This window comes from Schistocerca gregaria, chromosome 4 (genome assembly GCF_023897955.1).
Source record: "Schistocerca gregaria isolate iqSchGreg1 chromosome 4, iqSchGreg1.2, whole genome shotgun sequence".
Lineage (NCBI taxonomy): Eukaryota > Metazoa > Arthropoda > Insecta > Orthoptera > Acrididae > Schistocerca > Schistocerca gregaria.
The window spans coordinates 93,412,063-93,433,825 of record NC_064923.1 but is presented as its reverse complement, the minus strand read 5'-3'; the positions used below and the strand labels follow the sequence as shown (position 1 = coordinate 93,433,825).

Genomic DNA, 21,763 nt, shown 5'->3' with positions numbered 1-21,763 from the left:
GCAGATTTGTCTTGCTGAAGGGCCACCCAGATAGTCGAACACATTAAAGCTACCGTTTTCGCGACGTGGATAACTCGCCAGCAACGCATCCAATCAGCCAGGTGGATTGAGGGCGAGGGCATGACGTTCATGTCAGCGGGGATGTGATTTTTAGGCGGTTTCTCACATCCGGCTTGGTGAATAACAAGCTGGTAGCCACGCTGCAAGGTGCTTATTTGTCATATCGTATTGTACATCTATTACTACTAACCGTTTAGAGACCTATAAGATATTAATAATTATGTATGTATTTTTTCTTTGTTAACGTTGCTATTTCCATATTTTTGTTTTGGACCCCTGAAGAAAGGCTGATTTTTTTTTCCCCACTATGTACAAACTCTAGGGAATGATCTATGAGAGGATACAGAACAAAAAAGTCTATAGAACGCATGTCCGGAAATACATGGTTTCCAAGCTACAGAAAATTAAGTGATACGTTGTTACAGAGACTGCGGTTTAATACGCTCTGTACCGTGCAGCCACAGTTACAGTATGTGTTGAAAATGGTTTCCATGTGCCTCAACGCATGCTTGTTCACGTTCACATCGGCCAGGCTGCATCCGAACAGTGTCAAAGATAGCTTGAATACGCTGCTCCAGTGTCTCCATATCTGGAAAGGGTTCTGCATACAAGATACTTCTGATATGGCTGCATAACCAGAAATCGCAAAAATTGAGATCCGATGAACGAGCAGGCCGTACAACTGGACCCCCTCATCCGATCCATCGACCAGGAAAGTCACGACTGAGATGCGTCCGGACGTTAAGGGCGAATTGGGCTGAAGCACCATCATGTAGCATCCACATAACCCTTCGAATCATCAGTGGCACTTCTTCCAGCAGGGGACAAAAGTCACACACAAGAAACGCCGATAGTTCCGGCCTGTTAGGCGACGTGGAAGGAAGATTGGTCCGACAATATGGTCGCCAATTATCTCGGACCACACATTCCTGATGCAACGATGCCGATGATTCGCTGTCCCCATGACTTGGGGGTTCTGCATACTATCCCACAGATGATTGTAACAAAACTCTAAGATAGAACTCTGTGTAAAGTTGGCCTCATCTGTGAATAGGATGGATGACACAAATCCCAGAATCGTGGTCGCTTGGTGAAGAAACCAATGACAAAACCACCCCCCGGTGTGGGAAGTCTGTCGCTAGTAAGTCCTGCACACTCTGTAAGTGACAAAGGTAGTAACCATTGCCATGAAGGATGTCCCGCACGGTCGTCTGACTTACCTGTACTGGCCGCCGAACTGCCTGGTACTGACACGACAGTCGACTTCCACAGTGTTAATCGTATTTTCCTCGAAGTCGGGTACGTCCTACATGCTTTCCCGTTTCCTGAGACGGCCCGGTCTCAGACAAACTGCAAAAAAACGGCTCCAAACATTGAATGCTGTGGTTGTTGTCGGCGGGGATAAGTTTCCTGATGAACCATTGCTGCCCGCTGACCGTTGCCATTTGCCTTTCCGTAATTAAACACCATGTCGGCAAGTTCTCGGTTCGAATACGGATGCATTGTGCACAACGCTGAATAGCATCCACTACTAGGTGAGTCAGCAGGAGAAGTGAATCTGACACATTACCAATTATTGTGGCAGGACAGGGCGCTAGGGCATAACGTATGAGGAACAGTACCATCCCCTAGGAGGAAACCATGCATCTGTAACTGTGGCTGCATCGTACAGCGCGTATTAGAACGAAGTATGACTGAATAAATGGTCTTTAGCATAGAAACCATGCATTTCCGGACGTAATTTTTTTTTTCCGTATCCTTTCATCGACCAATCGCTAGAGTTCGTACACGTTGGAAAAAAAAATCAACCTGTATGTATTACAACTATGGTCGTTACTTCTGAAATAATAAACACCTTCCAGAACGAAGTTTTCGCTATGTGGCGGAGTGTGTGGTGACATGAAACTTGCTGGCAGATTAAAATTGTGTGTCAGACCACAATTTTAACTAGGGAACTTCGCGTATCTCAGGCAAGTGCTCTAATAAGCTACCCAAGCAGGACTCACGACGCATCCTCACAGCTGTGCTTCCGGCAGTACCTCGTCCCCTGCTTTCCAGACTTCATAGTAGCTCTCCTGCAAACCTTGCAAGACACGCACTCCTGGAAGAAAGGGTAGTGCGGAGACGTGGCCCAGCCACAGCCTGGAAGAAGATTCCACAATGATTTTGTCACTTTGCAGCAGAGAACGAATCGTGAGTCGTACTTGGAAGCTGAGTGGATAGAGCACTTGGCCGCAGAAGGCAAAGGTCTCGAACTCTCCATCCAGCACATAGATTTAATGTCCCAGGACATTTCAACAAACAGTTTCGTTACTCTTCCCATTTGTCTCTTTCATTTGGCTGCCCCTTATACGCTGGTGTCCAAAATTAAAGCAACAAAGGGAAATTTTCCACGGTTGCGTTTATTTTAGCAGAAAATAAAATAAATAGGCGATAGCAAATTAGAAACAATCTAATGAATACAGAACGTAAACAACTGTAACATGCATAACGGTAGACAAAAATGTTGTTTCTTTTATTCAATTTATCGGATTTGTGTGTGTGTGTGTGTGTGTGTGTGTGTGTGTGTGTGTGTGTGTGTGTGTGTGTGTATGTGTGCACACACACACACACACACACACACACACACACACACACACACACACACACACACCATTCAGAGAACTGGTCAATGTGGTCAGTATGGGGTGTGACGTCATATGGCAGAAAAACACGCCTGACAACAACGGAGCATGCTTTCACCAATCTCATGTTAATGACGCCCCATCTCATCACAATACCTAACATCAGTTCAACCTTGCTTACTCACCGACACGATTTCATGAAGAGGTGTTCGTGTGGTCAACATAATACCTGAGCCCACCATTAGGGATCGATATCGGTCTGTCTCCACAATGTCTGGGTCGTGAAACGCTATTCCACGTTTCTTCCAGATGCGAATCCTTCGAGAATCACTCTTCAGATCATATTGGGACTTACCTGTGAAATGAACATTTGCCGACTGTTCAACCGTCCAAATGGCATGTTGACGACTCCACTCTAGACGTTCCCTTCTGTGACGACACTTCAGAGGTACACAAACAACAGGTCTCCAACAATAAAGGCCACTCTGTCGAAGCCCTGTCTACACCGTTTGCCTCGATACTACAAGCCCAGGAGATGCTGCGAGATCAGCTGCCAGTTGTCGTGCAGTACAAAGCCGGTACCGTCGTGCCCTTACAGCCAAATAATGGTTCCCTCTCTGGTGTCACACGTGGTCTGCCCTGCCCTGATCTTCAGGGTACAGCTTCGGTCTCTATGAACTGTCGCCTCATCCGAGAAATAACAAAATGATTCACATTAAGCCATCGGACCACATCAGTTTGCGATTGTCCTGCTTTCATTCTTCGTATGTTCCTCCACTACAGAGAGTCTGGTGGGCGTCTCCTCTGCACCATAATGCACCGTTTGTGACTGGGTACACTGCAACTGCAAGTGTGGATGTGGTAATATCCTGTAAACACTCCCGTTTTTATAGGTGCCATGATGTTATCGGCGGCGTGGTTGTCCATTGACCATAATATCATATACTATGGAGAACACGATCGCATGGATATCTGTTGACAGTTTGCATTACTATATTTGTATTGCCGCGCGGGTTTAGCCGAGCGGTGTTGGGCGGCTGGTCCCGGCGGAGGTTCGAGTCATCTCTCGGGCATGGGTGTGTGTGTTTGTCCCTAGGATAATTTAGATTAAGTAGTGTGTAAGCTTCGGGATTGATGACCTCAGCAGTTAAGTTCCATAAGATTTCACATACATTTGAACATTATATTTGTATTAGGCACAGGACGGGGAAAAAGCTGTTTGTTGATTAGATTTAGGATACTAGTGTATTTATGTCGGGATAAAATGCAAAGACTGAAGATTGGTAGCAGAAGTAATGCAAATATTTTGTCCTGTTGCCGACTGAGAGAGCAGCGAGTGGAAAGCAAAGTGTCGGTGGAGCGTGCCGAGAAGAGAGGACACCCACATCGACCGGCTGGGCCGCCCGGCAGGACCCTAGCTGGTGCGTAATTGCCTCGCGTTAAGTGCTCGCGTCGTGTAGCGGGTGGCCTATCTGCTGCGTTAGCGGCGACCCTGTCCGTCGGCGGCGCCTTCAGAATGGACGCAGCAGTCCTTTGTCTCAGCAGTCCACCGGTATAGATGCAACAGCAAGCTCTATCTATTCCAATACGCCGCGGATAAAAATGGGTTTCTTTGCTGGCCCATACCCCAGATTCTATTGGGGATAGAAAGGAGGGGTCAAATATTTTGGATTGCGCTTGGGCGAGGGACCATTTCTATACTCACTAGAAGGATGGTCGTAGTGTCACTGGCCTACAGTACAGGGTCAAAGTATGTATATTACACACTTCCTCCATTATAAGCAAACGCGGCAAATTGGTTGGTTGGTTCGTTCGAATTTGAGGTTGTCTATGGTGCGCCTTAATGGGCTTCTGGAGCCGCCATTTAGTTCATGCAGGGTTCCTGAGGAGTTCCGGAAAACATGATTTTTGTGTAACAATGCGGAGCGCTTCAGTATCAATGTATAGGCGGGAACTGTCCGTGACTTACAGGGCCTTACAACTTACCAAACAACAGGTGCTGTGTACCATCAATTACTGTATGATGTATTACCAAAGCTGTTGGATAACGTTACTGTTCCAGACAGACTACGACTGTGGTTTATGAACGTGATCGGGAAACGCACACTTCTCTACAGATCATGCGACAGTATCTCACCACAAAATTTCATGGATGGGTCGAGGTAGCATGCCATCCTCTCTGTTCATCGGACCTGTGAATCCGTCGAATTTCTAGCTATGGGGACACTTGAACGCATTGGTATAGGAGTGTGTGCCTTTCCAAGACGGCTATGCACAGCAAATGACAGAAACTTTTACATTATATTACTAAGATCCAGATCCCGAACAACAGTGAAAATTTTCTTGAACCTTTGTTCGTTACCGAGATACAGAGGTTAAAGTTACCCTACATGCACACGTAAAATAAGCACGTAAAATCCTGTGCGAGGCGAAAAACGCAGTTTAAAAGTAACACAGCACGAAGTAATATGCTGTAAAGTGTCTCCGTTATCATCAGAAGGGCTCTGGGAACCACATACTGGAAAATTTTTGTGCACATACAATCTCGTTTGAGGTATAAAATTATATAGTTTAGCGTTGAATTGAAATGATCGTGTGGCATTAGGCCGGGAGGCCCCATCCAGCGAATTTCGGCCGCCGGGTGAAGTGTTATTTCAGGGCGACCTGCGCGTCGGCGATGATGAGGACAACACAACACCCATTCCACGAGTGCATAATTTCTCCAGTCCGCCCGGGAATCGAACCGGATCCCACTGCATAGTAGGCTAACACGTTACCTCTCAGCTAAGCAGACGGACAAGTTTTGCGTTATTTTAATGTTACATAAGTAAACTATCAAAATTCTACCGGCCTATAAAGCGGTTACCATCTGAGTGACGTCCACTGCTCTAGCAGAGAAAAGAAGGGAACACACAAAAGTCGACTGTGCTCTTGTTTATTAAAAGTCTCTGACTGCAAAGTGGTGTGTTAGCTGCCTCAATCTACCTTATCCAGCACCTTTAAAATTTTCCCAAAAATGTTGGCACGCGAATATATTCGAGCTGTTTTGTGCTGAGAGAGAAGCGGGCAATGGAAATACTAGACTAGTATAAAAGAGTGAAGGAGGCAATGGCAGTGTGAGAAAAAGAGAGGAGACAGTGCAACAGGGTTGACGGAACTGTTAGGAAAAGAGTAGAGGAGAGGATTAAAGGGAGTACAAGGTGGATATGGGTGAGAGCCAATGATAATTAGAGAAAGTATTTAATACAATGACTGGGGGAGCTGTGGCCTTGAGACAGGGATGGTAACAGAGAGCCGTAAAGAGATAATGACACTGAGTCGGGCTGAATGAATGAATGAGAATGGCAAAGTGGGTGTGGATGGCTGTGAGCGACTTACAGCGATGGAGCAGTAGGTCTGGGAGAGTTAGAATTGTGGGAACTTGTGGGAGTGAAAATCAGTTGCATGTTGAAGAAAGCGCGCCTATGGCCGCACGCCGAAATTTCAGACATTTTTAAAGGTGCTAAGGAAGGTAGAATGGGGCAGCTTGTACCCCATTTTTCAGTTGGTCTATCAATAAACAGGACACTAATCCCCTTTGTATTCTCCGATATGAGCAATTTATGCTGCTTGCTATGTACGTTGGCGAGCCAAAACTCTACATCTACGTCTACGTATATTCTCCGCAAGAAACCGTATGCTACGTGGCGGAGGTTGCCGTCTATCACCTAGACATTTCCTTTCTTGTCCACTCACAGACAGAGCGAGGTTCAAATGGCTCTGAGCACTATGGGACTTAATAGCTGTGGTCATCAGTCCCCTAGAACTTAGAACTACTTAAACCTAACTAACCTAAGGACATCACACACATCCATGCCCGAGGCAAGATTCGAACCTGCGACCGTAGCAGTCGCGCGGTTCCGGACTGCGCGCCTAGAACCTCGAGATCACCGAGGCCGGCACACAGAGCGAGGAAAAAAAGGTATCTATATGCCTCGGTAAGAGCCCTAATTTCTGCTATATTTGCGGTCCGTATGCGAAATATACATTGGCGACAGTAGAATCGCTGTGTGGTGAGGATCAACTACACGTTTTCTAAATATTCTCAGTAGTGTTCGCGTAAATAACATCGTTTTTCTCCAGCGCTTCCCTCTTGAATTCACGAAGGATTTCTGTAATTCTAGCATGAATAACGTACAGGTAAGAAATATAGCATCTCCCCCTGTGAATTGCATCGATGTCTTTAACTAATCCGACCTAGTAGGGTTTTCAAACACTCTAGAATGGGTAGTATTAGTGTTCTATACGCGTTCTCCTTTACACGTGAACCACAGTTTCCTAAAATACTTACAGGAATCTGAAGTCGACCATTCCGTTTCTCTACTAGCGTCCTTATGTTCTCGTTAGATTCCACACAGATTTGCAATGTTAGGCCTACATATTTAACCAATTCGAGTGTGACAACCAGTACACTAGTAATGTTCTATTCAAGCATCATAGGATTGATTTTCTACTCTGAATTGACTTAGTTTTCTACATTTAGAGCCAGCGGTCTTGCCACAGTGGTAACACCAGTTCCCGTCAGATCACCGAAGTTAAGCGTTGTCGGGCTGGGCTAGCACTTGGATGGGTGACCATCCGGTCTGCCGAGTTCTGTTGGCAAGTGGGGTGCACTGTGCACCTGTGAGGCAAACTGAGGAGCTACTTGTTTGAGAAGTAGCGGCTCCCGTCTCGAAAACTGACATACGGCCTGCTGACCACATGTCCCTCCATATCCGTATCCATTGACGCCTGTGGACTGAGGATGACACAGCAACCGGTCGGTACTGTTGCGCCTACATGGCCTGTTGGGGAGGAGTTTAGTTTAGTTTCTACATTTAGAGGAAGAGGCCATTCATCACAGCGAATAGAAATTTTGTCTAAGTCATGATGTATCCTCCTAGACTCACTCACTGAGACCTTCCCGCACACCTCACCATCACCAGAAAACAGGAGCAGATTGCCGTCCCCCATGGCTGCCAGATCATGTGTGTATACAGAGAATAACAACAGTCCTATCACACGTTCCTAGGACACTCCTGGCAGTTGCCTTATTCCTGATAAAACCTTCAGCATAAAGGGTTCCGTTACTTGAGAAGTGTTCCAGCCACTCACACATCTGGGAACTTATTTTGCATACTCGTACTGAAACGTCCCCTTTGAATAATTATACACGAATGTGCTTAAACTGAAACACAATATTTTTGGCGCAACGCAATCTGACTTTCAAAAATCCCTACGAAAGAATGGCCCTGACTAACAATAACCTATACGTTTCACAAATCACTTACCTCACAAATATCTTCGTTACTCAAGCTACTGCAATACAGCGAGCGCCACTACTGCCAGCTAAATAAAAGATTCAAACTACTGAAGGCACTAACTACTGATAGGCGTAGTTAGCAAATGAAAGATTTTAATAGAGAACAAACAATGTATTTACCTCACTAGTCATAATATATATATAGCAGTTCATGACACCAATTCTTACAAATTTCAAAACTCCGCCATCTCTCTCCCCACGTCCACCACTGCTGGCTGCTCACCTCCAACTGCCAACGCTACCCACTGTTAGCATCCAGCTCCAACTCCAGCTGCCGCTGCCCAACACTACAATGGCAGACAACAATGCAAACTAGCCACAGACTGCGCACAGCACAGCCAGTGATTTTTCATACAGAGCGCTACGTGGCGTTACCAATAAGAAAACGTAAACAGCCTACTTACATAGCCCCCATGCTCCCCACAAAAAAAATTACAAATTGTTTTGGGCAGTGGCCAATACAGATTTGAAATTTTTTTTCATAATTATGATTACAATAGCAAAGAAATCAAATGCACACACTTATTGATACAATGTTGGTCAAAAGCTAAAATTTTCTCACAGTCCATATAGACAGCCCTGATCATTCATCACAGTAAAAATGCAGTGGTTTTTTTTTTCAAAGTCTGAGCAATAAAAGAAATTGCACTTGGAAGTAGTGGATTTCTAAGCAGTCTTGAAGAAGTAGTGTTGTCCTTCCAACTAAAGGCAGTGCTGAGTCTTGAAATGCAGACAGGTAATGGGCCATAGCAGAGTCAGTCGAAATTAAAGACTATTGGTAGGTAGGTCATCACAGAGCAGACCAACTGTAGTCCTGGTAGAGATTACTATTGGTGGGCCACTAGAGGTGCAGACCCACTGCAGTCCTTGTAGAAATAATGGTATTGGTGGGTCATCAAAGGTGTAGACCCACTGTAGTCCTTATAGAGATGGCCAGCAGCCATCTGTTTGACTGTGCAGGCGCACAATCACCATTGAAGAGTCTTGCGGATAATATAGCAAGTCCATAACCCACCACTTGTCCACTCACAAAGTTTTTGGAATTGTACTTAGATCCAGCAATGCTGTTAACCAGTCCGTTGCTGAATTATCAATACACTTGCAAACACTATCAGTCCCTACTTCTCACATATTGTCCATATACTATGACCAACAGAAACGTGTGCAGTGAAATGTAATTTACAAGTTACTTAATTTGATGAACTGGTGTCAATTACAATTTTATAACATGAGAATACAATAACAAAGGTACAAAATATATCATTGAAGAACATAATAGTACAGATAACATTTGTAGTAGTACAGGCTTTACAAAAGAATCGAAATAGCAAATACACTCCTGGAAATGGAAAAAAGAACACATTGACATTGGTGTGTCAGACCCACCATACTTGCTCCGGACACTGCGAGAGGGCTGTACAAGCAATGATCACACGCACGGCACAGCGGACACACCAGGAACCGCGGTGTTGGCCGTCGAATGGCGCTAGCTGCGCAGCATTTGTGCACCGCCGCCGTCAGTGTTAGCCAGTTTGCCGTGGCATACGGAGCTCCATCGCAGTCTTTAACACTGGTAGCATGCCGCGACAGCGTGGACGTGAACCGTATGTGCAGTTGACGGACTTTGAGCGAGGGCATATAGTGGGCATGCGGGAGGCCGGGTGGACGTACCGCCGAATTGCTCAACACGTGGGGCGTGAGGTCTCCACAGTACATCGATGTTGTCGCCAGTGGTCGGCGGAAGGTGCACGTGCCCGTCGACCTGGGACCGGACCACAGCGACGCCCTGGCGCACGCCCAGACCGTAGGATCCTACGCAGTGCCGTAGGGGACCGCACCGCCACTTCCCAGCAAATTAGGGACACTGCTGCACCTGGGGTATCGGCGAGGACCATTCGCAACCGTTTCCATGAAGCTGGGCTACGGTCCCGCACACCGTTAGGCCGTCTTCCGCTCACGCCCCAACATCGTGCAGCCCGCCTCCAGTGGAGGGACGAATGGAGACGTGTCGTCTTCAGCGATGAGAGTCGCTTCTGCCTTGGTGCCAATGATGGTCGTATGCGTGTTTGGCGCCGTGCAGGTGAGCGCCACAATCAGGACTGCATACGACTGAGGCACACAGGGCCAACACCCGGCATCATGGTGTGGGGAGCGATCTCCTACACTGGCCGTACACCTCTGGTGATCGTCGAGGGGACACTGAATAGTGCAAGGTACATCCAAACCCTCATCGAACCCATCGTTCTACCATTCCTAGACCGGCAAGGGAACTTGCTGTTCCAACAGGACAATGCACGTCCGCATGTATCCTGTGCCACCCAACGTGCTCTAGAATGTGTAAGTCAACTACCCTGGCCAGCAAGATCTCCGGATCTGTCCTCCATTAAGCATGTTTGGGACTGGATGAAGCGTCGTCTCACGCGGTCTGCACGTCCAGCACGAACGCTGGTCCAACTGAGGCGCCAGGTGGAAATGGCATGGCAAGCCGTTCCACAGGACTACATCCAGCATCTCTACGATCGTCTCCATGGGAGAATAGCAGCCTGCATTGTTGCGAAAGGTGGATATACACTGTACTAGTGCGGACATTGTGCATGCTCTGTTGCCTGTGTCTATGTGCCTGTGGTTCTGTCAGTGTGATCATGTGATGTATCTGACCCCAGGAATGTGTCAATAAAGTTTCCCCTTCCTGGGACAATGAATTCACGGTGTTCTTATTTCAATTTCCAGGAGTGTATATCAGTGTTACAAAAATTACATACATAAAAGATCAGAATAACTTTTGAAACATCAACTTCACACATGAGCATTAGAACAAAACAGAATAAATAATGTGTAAACATCTTTACAAAGTAAATAACATGTTATTAACGCAAATTATATTTGAGGATAACAGTATTCCTCATCATAGTGAATGTAGCTGAATATTAGAAAATTGTGCAACATAAGTCTTATCAGATAAACATATAAAGACAGGAAGAACATAAATACACAAGGGTACACAAACACACAGTGGGATAACACAAGGAAAGGGCAGGCTTTGTTTTACTGCAGTATTTTGCAAACAAAACTTTCTTTACTTCTTGGAGATCTCCCTTCGTTCTTCATTATTTCCAAAAAGTCCTATCTATACCTGCTTTCTGTACTTTTCTCATATAACCTCTCAGTGCATTTCTTCAAATTCATCGCAACTCATTCTCTTATATAGGCTACCCCCTCTTAAGCTAACTTAAATCTACTGAGTTCAGATGCTTAACTAAGGAACGAGGCAATGCAGCAGCACAAAACAATTAATACAAACAGCAATGAAAAAAAAATGGAAATTGGCAAAAAAAGGCAGCAATATTACAACTAATAAAAGGCAATGCGCAGCAAACAAGAAAAATAAATCAGTAATAAAATTGGCTTAACCTAGTAATACAAAGTGAATTCAGTAGCACTATGAATGGCAAACAGCAGCAGCAAATACTATAACTTATACCTAAACATGACAAAGCTCAAGCAGGAAAAATGTTACACTAAAGACAACAATGCAGATAAGGACACTGTCTATTCACATCTTAATGTCTATGCAATTAAAGTGGTGCACCACAACTTATTCTACCATAAAAATTACCAAGTACTTGAAAAGAAAATTATGTATGCAGTTCCTGTGAAGGGAAGTCTTTTTGTGCTCCTTCGTTTTTTTTAAGTACATCATAATTATTTACTGGATCTGTAGGCATAAAATATCTATATTAGTACATCCATTAAATTTTATTGTATCCAATGCTGCAGTGCAGCTAGGAACTAGATATTAAACAAAATAGGCAAAGCAAGGCGTGAAACATCATTCGCTAGCCATAAGTCATTTCATAATGCAGTAAACAATCTTCCAACTAGCAAGACAATAGACATGAAATGTTTCTCATCATTTCATTTCAGTAAATATCATAAATTAAGAACTCCAAAGTGTAATCATATGTTTTCAAGTTTGAGCGTGTCGTATTTGCGACACTTTCTACAAAGAAATGTCAATAGCGAGGATAATGGCACCTTTTTTTCTTTTACCTGTGCCTCTGAAAGGCACACACTAATGGCTTTTTTCCCAGGCAACTGTCGCACAGCTGGGTGCCCTCGACGCATTATGTGCAGGTGGCCACTTACCTTTCTTACTGAAAAATTCACGACAGTAGTTTCCGCTACAGTGACAGTCTCATATAAAAAAAAATTCACAGGTCAAGAATTTGCGTTACACATCAGTAGAAACAAAATCCTGTTGATATAACAGTGTCGAAAAAATTTTCGTCGGCATTGCAATACATTCACGCATTTACATACATTTCATAACTCTTAAAGTAAGATTCTTGGTTTCCAACAACCTTTTTCACAAACCAGAGTCCCTAAGCTCTACTCATTATTTCTTACCTTATTCGTCGACACTTCTTCAATATTCCATCATAACAGATATGTAGCATAATCAAATAACTCAAATAGCATCAGCTTATTACCATAAACATACCGCAACAGCATAATACACATCGTCATCATAACATAATAAAATCTCAGCCAAATCTCAAAATCGTCGTAGCTTCCTCCAATAATTTCAAAACCTAAAGAAAATTCTCAGCTCATTTCAAAGGTGTCATCTACCTCAAAGGTACTTTAAAAATCACGCTCCCATACCAAATAAATTATTCAAAGCTCTCATAGTATCACAATGGTTCCGAAAAAATATGAACAGTTCACAAAGTACAGACAAAATACAATTTCGTAAGTGTGAAGTTATCCAACTGTGTAATTGCGTAAACATCTGTCACTGACGTAGCAAAAAAAAAAAAAATGTTTGTTGCTCTGTTAAATAACCAGGTAGCTCTGTAATTCTGTGTTGGAGAAATATGGTACCGATGTGTAAAGTTGTATAAGCAAATACCATATTAGCTAGGGCTCCTTGTGCTTGCCACACACATGGTACACAAAGTAAGCGTGTACCCCCCTGAGGATTAATGTGATTATACCCTCAGGTGTTACAGATTACAGCAATGGAATGAAATGTATCACCGAAAACCTTTGTATCATTGTACTTCAAATATCTTTAAAAATAAATGTTTTAAGTACAAAATTAATCACTCAAATACGTGTACTGTAGCGATAAACTGTGCGTCTTGTTGTAAGATAATTATGTGGAAGTGTCGTAGTTATCGTCCTCTGTAAGCAAAGTTCTGCTGAAGTCAATGTACTTACCTCGTAATAAAGGAAGTGAATTGCTTTGCGTATAAATATCTTAGTTATTGCGCTTATTGCCGTGATGAAGAAAGTAGTGTGCTGTAACGTATTGCTGTGCTATGGAAAAGGCTGTCTAATTGTAGCTATACCACAAAACTTACCACTAAAACATGTTTTACTTTCCAGAATAATTCAGAAAAACTGTGCAGATATAAAACAGATACACCGCAAAAGCACAATGTAAATTGTCACATATTAGTAGCGTCGTGATATAATCGTGTAGCTATCAAAGAAACCAAACGCTAAGTCATCTTTAATCTCACCGAATGAACTTCAAATAAAGAATGTGTTTTCAAGTAAACCAAAATGTTGCCTTAAAATCTCATTAGCATTACTGGTAAATGTTCTAAGTATGTGAGCCTTACAGTCGTTACGTAATCGTGCAACTAACAAGCAAGAATGTACACACGCAATAACACTGTGATGTCTGTTCACTATAACAATGCTCTCGTAATTTCTGTTTAAATACGTTCTCTTGGTTCTTGACTGGATATTTAACTTCAAAACATTGTTGCATGTTAACAGATTCTTAGTGTGACAAAGTATACTAGTGACGTGATGTGAACAGCTTTATGGCAAAGACAAAGTTAAAAAACAGATTGTATTTCAATAAACGGTTTTACATGTGAAATGTGGTGTAAACCTTTACTCTTCCTAGTACGCAAACTGTCAACTTAAAAGCAATTATCATGTGGTTACGTCGGTAAGGAACACTGGAATTTTGCTCAAGGTCTGCTTATGTTATTTTTCTCTGAGCCCGCCGGCGCACGCGGCTGCCTGCGGTGCGAGTCATTGTCTGTCTCTTTGTTGGCGCGCGTAGTTATTGGGATTAGGAGACCTAACTTCTACAAATTCACCTTGCCGAGAGGGCCCCGCCCTGTTTGAATCCCGCCAGTTCTGATGCAATTCAGGTCTGTCGTTACGATCATATCGTCTGCCATCATGTCGGTAGATTCCATAGTTTCTTTCTTGTCGGTCATGTGGTGGAGAATTTCTCCCTGAATCGTAACTGCGCGCTGGACCGTTGCGTCTTAAGTTATTCTGTCTCCCTTGATAATAATTATTTTGGTTTCCATATTGTCTGTTTCTCTGATTGTCTCTGTGATAGTCATTACCGCGGAGAGACGATCTTTCCCTGTAATTATTACTACTCTGCAACGGTTGTCATACGGGTGGTGTCTGTTTTGGTCACGATTTACGTTGTAAGAATACCCTTGTCGTGTCCAGGTCTCATGATTTTCATGAACAATTGTTTGCAGTTCTTTTATGGCTGATTCGTGATTCTGTAATGCGTTTTCATGCCGCGAAAAAATAGGTTGAAAATGCTCACAAATTTGTGTTTTTACCTCATTACAGATTTTTTGGCATTTCGATTCAATGTTATGTAACTCAGTAGTTAAATCTTCACGTGTTTGTTCAAGTGTGGTGTTTAACGTTTGAAGCTTTTGCTGTGTTTGTCTCTGATTTTGTTCCATTGTGTCTAACTTTTGGAGATTATGTTCCATTGTGTCCAACTGTTGCTGTGTTTGTCTCTGATTTTGTTCCATTGTGTCTAACTTTTGAAGATTTTGTTCCATTGTGTCTAACTTTTGAAGATTTTGTCCTATTTGTTTCTGATTTTGTTCCATTTGTTGCATTAATTGCAATAATAATGTATTAGTGTCTGGAATCTGTTTTTCTATGCTTTTCAGTGCATTTTCACCGGCAACATTTACATTTTGACAGGCAGAAAATGTGTCTTGACTCATTTGAGAAAACGGTGAGGACCCATAACCTAAGTCTACAGTATTTGCAATATTGTGTTCTGTCATTTCGGATTCCTGAGGCGAGCTGTTGCCGACTGATCGATCGATAATTGTTCCCTGTTCACTACTTGTTTCATTGTCTACACCATTGTTTGCCGCCCGCTCCATTTCCCTATGCACAATTACCAAATTACTACTTCGAATGTCTGTTAATTCACTACACAGTGGTGCTGACAAGCGACGCTCGTCGTCACTATTATTTCTCAGTTTACTTTGGAGCCTAGTGTAACGTTTTTCACACGCCATTATTGTCACAATATTTCACACGATAACACATAAAAGCACAATTTGAAGAGCAATAATAAGAGAACACATTAACATAGCACTGAAAATAATATCTAGTTAATTGCTAGCGAAGCTGCGAAATACTTTGTGCAAATCTACATGCATGCCACGACTGTTTTACTGTACAACAATGAAAGACTGCAACTACAAAGGAAGTTCTCTCTATGATTACGCGCTAGCAATAAACAAAGGATACACTAACTACAAAAACTACAAGAAAAAAATCAGAAGATTCCAGTGAGGTATCCTTGGCTAAGGGTCGACATATGAAACGTCCCCTTAGAAAAATTATACAAGACTGTGCTTAAACTGAAACACAATATTTTTAGCGCAACGCAATCTGACTTTGAAAAATCCCTACGAAAGAATGGCCCTGACTAACATTAACCTATACGTTTCACAAATCACTTACCTCACAAAAATCTTCGTTACTCGAACTACTGCAATACAGCGAGCGCCACTACTGCCAGCTAACTAAAAGATTCAAACTACGGAAGTCACTAACTACTGATAGGTATAATTAGCAAATGAAAGATTTTAATAGAGAACAAACAATGTATTTACCTCAATAGTCATAATATATATATCAGTTCGTGACACCAATTCTTACAAATTTCAAAACTCCGCCATCTCTCCCCCCACGTCCACCACTGCTGGCGGCTCACTTCCAACTGCGCAACGCTACGCGCTATTAGCATCCAGCTGCCGCTGCCCGACACTACAATGGCAGACAACAATGCAAACCAGCCACAAACTGCGCACAGCACAGCCAGTGATTTTTCATACAGAGCGCTACGTGGCGTTACCAATAAGAAAACGTAAACAGCCTACTTACAGTAGTTTCATTAACATGGCCTGATAATATGGCGTCTGCTTGTTGCCCTTCATCCATATTATGACTACATGTATAATAGCATCTTGCTGCAGTTTTTGAAATGATTACAGCATCTACTCTGCGTGGCATACATTCGGCAAGTTGTTGGTATATTTTCAGACCCATGTGGTGTCCACACACAGATCGCGCAGTAGCAGTAAATTGCGGGCCAGTAGTTTGCAGGCATGGAGCAGGGGCCTGGAGCTGTTCCATATGTATTCTGCTGCTTCAGGGCAGGCGAATTTGATGGCCAAGACACCAATGTGAGTTGGCCAGCATGCTCCTGAAAGCCCTGTAGCACGATTCTGGCCCTGTGGCTCGGAAAATTATGCTGCTCGAAAATGCCAGCGCCACTGGGGGAGAATGAAGTGGTGCAGATGGTGCGCAGTTATGTTCACGTAGCCCACAACTGTCCTGGTGCCTTTGACTAGCACCACAGGTTCGCTGGAAGTCCAGGCGAATGTCCCTATAGTATGAATCTGAATCCGGTGGCCTGCGTCCGGCGTGCGGTGACTGTTTTTGGACGGCTGTCTGCTTTTCGACCTGATGTAACAAGGAACGTGATCCATCCGATCAGGTGGTTTGTAGCCGGCTCCTGTGGCCGAGCTGTTCTAGGGGCTTCAGTCCGGAACCGCGCTTCTGCTACTGTCGCAGGTTCGAATCCTGCATCGGGCATGTTTGTGTGTGTTGTCCTTAGGTTAATTAGGTTTAAGTAGTTCTATGTCCAAGGGACTGATAACGTCAGATGTTAAGTTCCATAGTGCTTAGAGCCCTTTGAACCAGGTGGCGTGTGCGGTCTAATGTCGGTAATGCCATGCCCACAGTAGTCGTAACTGGCGATGTCGTTACGTCAGTATGGAAACGGGTAGGGACCGTGTGCTGTGGAGTCCCCTGTTCAACCATGCGCACAGAACGGGGGGCTCCGAAACACTTTGGCTGCAGCGAGGTCGCACGTCACCCATCGTGCTTTACTCGTACAGAGCAAACACGTCTCCGACATCTACGTTCTGCGATGACGCACCAACGTCTGACAGCTCGTTTCTCCCTCTTGCTTTCACCGCCCTTCAACCGCTCTCAAAAATGGTTCAAATGGCTCTGAGGTCATCAGTCCCGTAGAACTTAGCACTACTTAAACCTAACTAACCTAAGGATGTCACACACACACGTCCGAGGTAGAATTCGAACCTGCGACCGTATCAGCAGCGCGGTTCCGGACTGAAGCGCCTAGAACCGCTCGGTCACACCGGCCGACCAACCGCTCTCCACGGACGGGAGAGACCAGGGCACGTTGGTACTGATTTCTTTTCGGAATTTTAATTTTTTTTATTAGATTTATCATGTTTAAAACTGATTATTCTTGTAAAATACTTATTTAAGTATAACTTGTTAAGTATACTACCAATTCAACACTACATTTACGAGAGCAATGTAATTTTAAATAGGCCAACGCAGAGTGCGTTAACATATGCGGGTTATGAGGCAGGCCTACGCACCTATACGTTTACGCATATCATAGGACACGTTAATGAGTAAACAAAACACAGTACTGAAGTTTTCAAAGTACGTTGTTTTGGCAGCAAACAAAACAGTAGATTTACATAAACCTATAAATGTGATAAAATTAAAAATTTGATTGGCAGTAAACAAACATTTTGGCGAACTTAGCGTAATATCGCCTATATAGAAATTTGAATGTTAATCAAGGCCTATGAATCATCATTGTCGCAACTGCCATACACACACACAAATAATGTGTTTCCTGTGGCAAAATCGCCGTGAGCCCCTCTTACATCAAAGGCACTCGACCCATTCTTGATTTATTTTCGCTTAGCTGTATCACTGTAGGCTGTAAAAACAAAGGCAGTTCATCAGACTCTTGTAGGTTATAAGAGGAAAAAAGAAGTGGACGGGACATTCATTGAGATGTAAGTGCTTCCTAACAGACATTTTGGGAGAACTAGTTTGTATGAGGAGATTGAGAGGAAGGAGTGATACAAGAAGATAGACTGCATAAAGAGAAGCAGAAATTACGCTGACTTGAAGAGGATGGCGAAAGACAGGAGAGTATGGAGACTTAAGACGTGAAAACCTACCTTCAAGCAGGACAGTAACGATATCTGCAGTATGCCTACCCACGTTTTTCCTTTTTCTCGGGTTTGCTCTAATCACTCCTTGTCCTCAGAGAATTAATTCTTTCTGCTTCATGTTCACTAGATTCAAATAGCATTTTTAGTAATTTGTACCTTTCATTCTCCTGTGCATTCATTTTCTTTAAATTGTTTGCAACTGCTATTGTCATGAAGTTTCATTAACTGTGGTATCAGGGTGGCAATGCAAAATAGTGCGTAAACGTGCGCCAACAGAACTGTGTAAACGTGTCCCATCACCGTGTTTGTTAGTTTCAGATCTACAGCAGTAACTTTCAGGCTTCCAAATTATGCAGATATACCATGTAAAGCAGAACAATCTCATGTGTAAGGACATGTATTTATCTATTCTCAAGTATCAAATGCGTGCTCCCTATAAAGAACGATATTTGAGTAACAAAATTAACTCACCTTGCACAAAAACAGCAGACACGCGCTACGACCTTCACTCACCTGGTGCCGTGAAGTTTTTGAGATCCCTCTGTAGATGACAGCACTAATCTTCCATTGTCGATAGCGCTCGAGCAAGAATGGTTCCCGAGTGCTCCGAGTAACCGTGCCTCGTGCTCCTACTCATGGCAATAACACGCGAACAGCCGACCACCTTCGCGGTTCCGAGAAGATTGTGCTGAGGCTATAAAGGTACAGCTATCGATACTGTAGCTGATGAATCGAATCTGCCATCTCTCACCTTTGCTAATTGCTGACGCGAGGACGCCCTATACTACAAGCAGGGTGCGGTTTGGCGGCAATCGATAGTGTCGGCGAGAGTTAGTCGAACCTGAGGAAGCCGACACGGCAGGTCTCTGGTGGTCGCATAAAAGCGAACTACTTTCGTGGCGACGTAATACCGTTTCCGTATTCAGTGAGACATTTACAGTAACGGACTGATGACCTTAGCTGTTTAGTCCCCCTTAAACATCCCAACAACCACCATCCAACAATTTACAGTAACAGTGGTGTAACTAAGCAAAACAGAAGTTCTTTTTTGTAAAATTTGATTAGTATCTTACTTACATAGATAATGCAACATCGTTAATTGACACACTCTAAGAAGAAGAAAAGCAGATATTATCCGAATCCCACGAAAGTCGTTAGATGTGATATACACTCATGTCCAAAAAAAAGCAGAAAGCCTTAAACAAGTAGATAGGACGTTCATATTCACAGCATATATACATAAGTATGTTCTGCAGAAATGATTAGCATTTGAATCATGTCGCCCCGCGGGTTCAAGATAAATATCTATATCGCAGCGCAACACCACCTACCGGTAAAATGTGCCTGCAGCTATCGTTGTCGCTCCAAACTGAAGGTAATGGATCACTGTGACTTGACAGACGTGAAGGACGCCTCGTAGTCGTATTCACGGGTCAACGGAAGCGTCCAATTCCACCCGTCTGCTTTGACCCATAACGTAAAGGAGTTGAGGTGTGTGACGTCATTACGGCGCGGAGAGATGTCTGACCTACTTTGCACCACCAAAATTTGTTGGTGGTAAGTGTTTTTTCGGTCTATTTTTTTCGCGTTGTAATGTTTCGTGTATTTATTGTTTCGAATGTGTTTTAATTTACATAGGGATGTTTGACTTTCGAATTTTTGAGGTTTTGTGGTTTTGGTTCTGGTTTTCGTAGCTGTAGGTGTTGATTTCTTCGTATCAATAACTGAGGTTGACCTATATAGGTTAAGAGAAATGACAGGTTACAATTTTCGTATAGTTTTATATGTAAGTATTGGCGTTTTGGTATCGTCAGCCATTGTCAAGGGAAATGTCTGATTCCAATTTCCGTCGTTTTTGCTGCAGGCGGTGGTGTTTTGGTATCGTCAGCTGGGTTGACCTATATAGATCAAGGGAAGTGTCCGATTCCTGTAGGTTTTGCATTTTTTCTTTGTTCATCATTTTGTGTGTTTTGGGATCGTGGTGTGTTGTTATTTACAGTTATATTTAGCTTGTCTCCTCCCTAAAATGCCCAATTTCTCGCGGTTGTCCCGTTAGTTTGATTGTACTTTTGGAAGGAGATGTTATTGTCTTATTTATGCGTATTTTCGTGTACTTTGCCGTGTGTATGTAGTGATAACATAGGGGTCATATTGGAGACGCTTAGTATAGCCATTTCTGCCATATTGATGACGTCATGGGTCAAACCAGACGGGTGGAATCGGACACTTCTGTAACCATTATCGTCAAATAAGTGAGTTTAAAAGACTGTGCATTGTTGGCATGAGGGAATCTGATGCATTAACCCGAGAAATTGCTGCTCATGTAGGACGAAGTTTTTCGGCAGTGCAACGGGTGTGTGCAAAATGGTTCACGGAAAGCCATAGGACACAACAAGACGGGCCAGGTCGTACCGCCCATTCCCGGCGGGGTCAAGGATTTTCTCTGCCTCTTGATGACTGGGTGTTGTATGATGTCCTTAGGTTTAAGTAGTTCTAAGTTCTAGGGGACTGATGACCATAGCTGTTTAGTCCCATAGTGCTCAGAGCCATTTTTTCGTACCGTCCAGGCCACACCCGAGGAGGTTAGCACCTCATCCGGAAGGTATTGCACGACAGATCTGCGTTCTCCTCGGCTCTGGCGCAACAATGTGACAGTGCAACACATCGTACATTATCAGGAGGGACAGTCCATCGCTGTTTATTGCGGCGTGGGTTACGTACAAGTCGTCCACTTCTCGGCCTACCTGTGACGAGCGTGCAGACACATGCTAGGCGGCAGTGGTGTATGGAACGGTGCCACAGGGGACAGGAATGGCATCAGATAGTGTTTTCGGACTACTGCAGGTTATGTTTCTTTGAAAATGATGTCCGTATTTTGGTTCGCCGGAGACAGGGGGAACGGTATCACGGAGACTGCAGTCGCACAAGACATACAGCGTGAGCTCAGGGCGGTATGATGTGCGGTCCTACTGGGTACAGCCACAAATCAGTCAGTATGTGTCCGGGACACTGTGACCCATCTGACCTGCATGAATGACATCCTGCGACCCGTACCCATACCTTTTCTGGATGGCCGTGGCTGGCTCGTGTTATGCGTTGGACTAATCCTTGGTTGCTATTCTGTGTTTAGCCTCCCGCAGTTACTGCGATTATGCTGTTATCCTCTCTCTCTGCGAGTGGCAGCAGCGTTGTGTATCGATATTCGCACCTTGTACTATCTTAGGCCTGACGCTTATAGTTTCCGGCTGTACTGTGTGCGACCAGTCGGTCGGTTGGCGTGGAACAGCGAGGAAATCTCCGCGGCGTGTTGTTTGGCCGTGACTGCTGGCGGCGTCTACGTGCGGTCGGAGTGTGTGGTGCTGTTCCCATTGCTACGAGGTCCGTGGCTCACCGATCCTGGACACGAAAGTTGCGTTTTGACT

At 44.0% G+C, this 21,763-nt stretch overlaps 1 protein-coding gene and 1 pseudogene across 8 annotated transcripts in view; both read left to right on the top strand.

Moving 5' to 3' along the window:
- LOC126365747 (adipokinetic hormone/corazonin-related peptide receptor variant I-like) overlaps window positions 1-21,763 on the top strand; it is a 1,043,803-nt gene that overhangs the window by 33,177 nt on the left and 988,863 nt on the right. The gene's annotated exons all lie outside the window — the stretch shown is intronic.
- On the top strand, window positions 7,208-7,325 carry LOC126268287 (5S ribosomal RNA; annotated as a pseudogene).